The following is a 5,109-nucleotide window of genomic DNA, read 5'->3' as shown; positions in this document are numbered from 1 at the left end:
TTGCAAGGCCTAGACAGAGCAGATGTGGAAATGATGTTTCCCATGGTGGGAGAGTCTAGCACAGGAGCGCACAGCCTCAGGATAGAGGGCATCCATTTAAAACAGAGATGTGGAAAAATTGCTTTAGTCAGAAGGTGGTGAATTTGTGGAATTTGTTCCCACAGGCAGCTGGTGAGGCCAGGTCGCTGGGTGTATTTAGGGCAGAGACTGGCAGGTTTTTGATTGGCCATGACATCAAAGGTTACTGAGAGAAGACTGGGGAATGGTGTTGAGGAGGAGAAAAAAAGTATCAATGATAATTGAATGGCGAGGCAGATTGATGGGCCAAGTAGCCTGTTTAACTCCTATGTCTTAAGGTCTTATGAAATGTTACCTTTATTCTAAAGACAATGGAGTACAAAAGTTGAAAATTCTTGTTACAACTGTAGTAGATAGATGGGTAGATATAGATATACACAGTATACACATTCACATATACAGTTATACATACATATAAAGAGAAAATACACACATACACAGTGTATATTCACACACATGCTTGGCCTTCCTTGGCTTAGAATGACTAATTTGGATAGATTACACAAGCAATCTTGCAAATGGCAGCAAATGCATCTGCTTGGTTTCTGTCCCTGATTTCATTGTTACTCCCTAACAATTGAGCACAAATAGAACCCCACTATTAATGGGATAATACATCAGCCATGATTGAATTGTGGAGCAGGCTTGATGGACCATATGGCCTAATTCTGCTCGTATGTCTTAGAGTCATATTTACCTACATCACCAGGTTGATTCCTGAAATAGAAGGTTTGCTCATCGAGGGAAAGGGGAGCAGAGCAGACTGTATTCAGTGGAGTCTAGAAAAAAGAGGTGATCTTAGATTCTGAAGGTCACAATTGGGTAGACATTGAGAGATATTTTGCTTTCTAGGGTGGGGTTTTAGAATAAGGTGTTTCCTATTTAACACAGGGGATAGATTTTGTATCTCAGATGACCATGAGAGGATCAGGCAAGCATCACAGGAGTATCTCAAAAATGTGTGCCTAGCCCATTTCTCTACTCTCTACACACTCATGATTGTGTGACAAATCACAGCTCAACTGCCATCTATAAACTTACTGATGATACCACTGTTGTTGGTAGGTTCTCAGAGTGATAATGAGGTGCACAGCTTTTCTTTGCACTGTTTATTTATGTTTGTAATTTATAGTCATTTTATATCTTTTCATTGAACTGCTGCTGCAAAACAACAGATTTCACAACACAGAAGTCGATGATAATAAATCTGATTCTGCTTTGAAATGTTGTTTTAGAATTCTCTTCCCCAGAGAGATGGAAAGGCTGAATTACTGAATGCAAATTGAGTGCTGCCTTTGCAGATCACCTCTCTTCAGTCCATAAGGGTGACCCTAACGTGGCAGTTGTTCGTCACTTAATTCCTTCATCCAACTCGGACTGCTCCATCCAGTCTATTACATAGCTTTAACATTTTAGTTGCAATTCTTTTTTGTCTGTATTTCACTGTACAGCAGATTTTTAAAAATCTTGATAACCTCAATCCACACCTTACTGCAATCACTAACTCTATTCTGTCCATACGCTCCATTTCTCCAACTTAATATACACATCATTTCTGACTTTTTTCCATCTGTAGAAAGTCCTTGAGCCTAAATGCCTACGGGAGCTACTTGACCTGCAAAGCACTTTGTCATCTTCTGCTTCTGTTACAGATTTCTAGTAAATGCAACGTTTTGTTCCCAGTATTCTTTGCTTAATATCTCAAATGTAGCAAACCGAAAGCATTGCAGCCTTTGCCAGTTATACAATAAGGGAATGGAATTCTCTTTAGAAATAAAGCTGACATAAAGCACTCACAAGACAATATGAGAGTACTCAGTGGAAAGCTCCATGTTGGGGAAGACTACACTCATGGTTAAGCTCGTGTCCTCTCACCTACTGGTTTCCACGAGGCAAAAAAGAGAATTAATTGTGATATGCAAAATACTTCAGATTTTAAGAACTAACTTGCAATGAGTGACATAAGTTAAGTTTCACTCTACAGTCACCTTAGTAATGTATTCCTGACCCTGCTGCTGTTCTGCTTAGAGAGGAGGAGCAGATTGCAATGATGGCATCTTTGTTTCTTGCCGAGGTTCAGATCAGATAATTGTTCCTGTTCAACCTCATATAGGTGAACTTCTGCTCTTCCACTTGTCCAACATTCCCCCTTCCAATTTGTTATAATGAGTATCAGTCTGCTGTTATGGCAGTCCATCTTATCTGCCTGCTCTTTCCAGCCCTGATCATTCTCTGGATCATGGTGCAGTTTCAAGGAAATACCTGTTAATGCAACCATATTTAGCAAATGGATTATGCATTGCTGAATTAGAGATTAGGGTGTTGGGAAGCTTTCCCAGAAACACCTTCTCTTACATAAAATGCAAAGCACTTAGAGATCTGTTCCTAGGAATCTTGGCAGTCTGTCCCTCTTCTGGAGTATTTTAATAACTTGTTGTCAGTTTTTCCTTTATCATCTCTTTACTTGACTCTGCCAGATGTTTCAGTGACAAAAATTCTTGAGTAATGGCACAAAAAGTCCCTTGAGCCTCCCAGATAATCCACCAGAATGAATTTAGTGAGGCAAGTAGTTACTATTTACTTTGCTATTCTCTAAGTTTGTGGCTTCAGCTTTAACTAGAAGAGACTTTTTAAAAACTGCATTCAACTTTTTTTTAATATCTTTGTAAATTACTTATGTTTCTGAGACAAGTATGTCCCAACCATACTGATGCAATACCAATAATTAGTTGACATGGATAATCTTGTTTGAATGCAAATATGGCCATGTCATCAAAGGAATTTCAAGCTGGGCGAGTGCTTCTTTTAACCAAGAAGTTCTTCCAAGGACTCAATCAAGGAAAGGTCTTCCCTGAATAGAATGAATATAGAGAATAATGCAATGTGAATAGAACTGAAAAGCTGATATCCTTTTACTCTCTTTACTCTTAGTTGCTGTTTGTTGATTGTGGCCATGTCAAGATTGGAAAGCAAAAAGGGGCAATGAAATTAAGGGATTACACCATAGTCTAAAGTACTGTTTGCTATTTTACAACTTGAAATACCTCACACAACATTATTTGGAATATTTTAATGTTTATGTTGATAATATAAGGAAGGAATAGCTGTAGCTTCACATGTTGTTCACAAAATGGTTTAAAAGTAATGATTTAAGTAGCAATACATTTAAATATTAATTTTCCAGGCATTAGCAATAATCTTAATTTTAACAAATAAACTCTTCTAGGATTTCCAACCAAGTACAGGTATCGATTTTAACCAAGTTTTGATGACAAACTCTGCCATCTTCATCGGAGATTATGCCTGGGCAGATTTAGTCAGATGGTATTTATACCCCCATTGTCCATCCCTCCTGATTGGTTAGACCTCACCCAATCAGGTTTATGCTGTCCCACCTTGTTTACAATCGGATTCCAGTTCTTACCTGGAGCAAGATATTCGTCTTTGTTAAAATTCTTTTCCTCTAGTTTTATTTCAATGGCTTCCTTCACCAGGCTGTCCCAAAAGCCATTAGTGTGGCACAGTAGTGATGATGCTTCAGTGTGCTTTATTGACTGGAATCATTGAGACATCCCAGATTTAAGAAGGAGAATGTATAAATGCAAGACTTCATTCTACAAGATGAAATATTAGACTAGATTCACATAGCAAAATTTTGTAAGCAGAAGATATTACAAATTAGCTCCTACACCAACTTTTTATACACTTTTTAGCTTAAGCAAGTCACTATCTAGCATTTTGGAAAAGAGTCACTGCCAAACCATTCTCACAGATCAGAAAGTAAACAATAGTAATTTCTGGAACTGAGGGTTCAAATCATTTGGTCACCCTTGTCTAGAAATCAACCAATGACATGTAGAAATAATGAAGTGAGAAAAAAGTACAAGTTTTTCAGGTAGAAAGAAATGGCATACAATGTTATGCATTGTTGAGATTCAGCACTATGTTCAGTATTGTAGTAACCAAGACATCTTCAAAGTACAGTGCCTTAGAAAGGCAGTGTCCATCATTAAGGACTCCCCTCCCCCCATTCCACCCAGGACATGTACTCTTCTCATTTTTCCCATCAGGAAGGAGGTTTAACTCATATGTTCTGGTGGTGTCTGCTTTTGGAAAAATATTGGAAAGATTTTTTTGATATTCTCTCTGCGGTATTGAACATTGATTTACAACCCCATCCTATTACTGCAATTTTTGGTTTACCAATGATGGACTCACTCCATTTATCCTCTTCCGCTTGTCGAATGATTGCATTTCTTACACTAATGGCTAGAAGATCTATTTTGTTAAATTGGAAATAAATTAATCCTCCTACTGTATTTCATTGTTTTTCTCAAACTATGTTATGTTTAAATTTAGAAAAAATTAGAAGTGGTGTATTTGATACTTCTATTAAATTTGAAAAGATATGGAGACCATTTATTCAATATTTTCATATGATGTAATGTGACCCTGTTCCAGGCCTATTTGATTTTCCAGTTTTGATTCTATATCTGTTGAGAGGATCGGAGTTGACGACACTGATGACTTTGTATTTTTGTGAGATATTATAAACAGCCTTTTTTTTCTTTTTCCATTTTTTCATTTTTTTCCTTTTTTCTTTTTTTGTTTTTTTCCTTATTAGTCACTAGATTATTAGATTAGTTGTTTTGCATAATTATTTTTCTCTTTTTTTTCTTTTTTCTGTTTTTTTATTATATATTATGATATACATAGATTTGCCTAGTTTATTTGTATATTGTATTGTTTATGATTTAGGAATACCCATTTATAATTGTAATCATTGCTTATATATTCTTTCTTGTTCAGTTGAATTGTGTATGTTTGTAATCCCATTATCTATGTACCAATTTTATTTTGTTGATATTAATAATAATAATAAAAAGATTGTAAAAGAAAGAAAGGAAGGAGGTACAGAAGCCTGAAGGCACACACTCAGTGTTTCAGGAACAGCTTCTTTCCCCCTGCCATCCGATTCCTAAATGGACATTGAACCCATGAACACTACCTCACTTCTTTTTAAAAATCTCT

This window comes from Hypanus sabinus, chromosome 12 (genome assembly GCF_030144855.1).
Source record: "Hypanus sabinus isolate sHypSab1 chromosome 12, sHypSab1.hap1, whole genome shotgun sequence".
NCBI classification, from domain to species: Eukaryota; Metazoa; Chordata; class Chondrichthyes; order Myliobatiformes; family Dasyatidae; genus Hypanus; species Hypanus sabinus.
The sequence above is the reverse complement of the archived record's forward strand: the minus strand, read 5'-3'. Positions refer to the sequence as shown.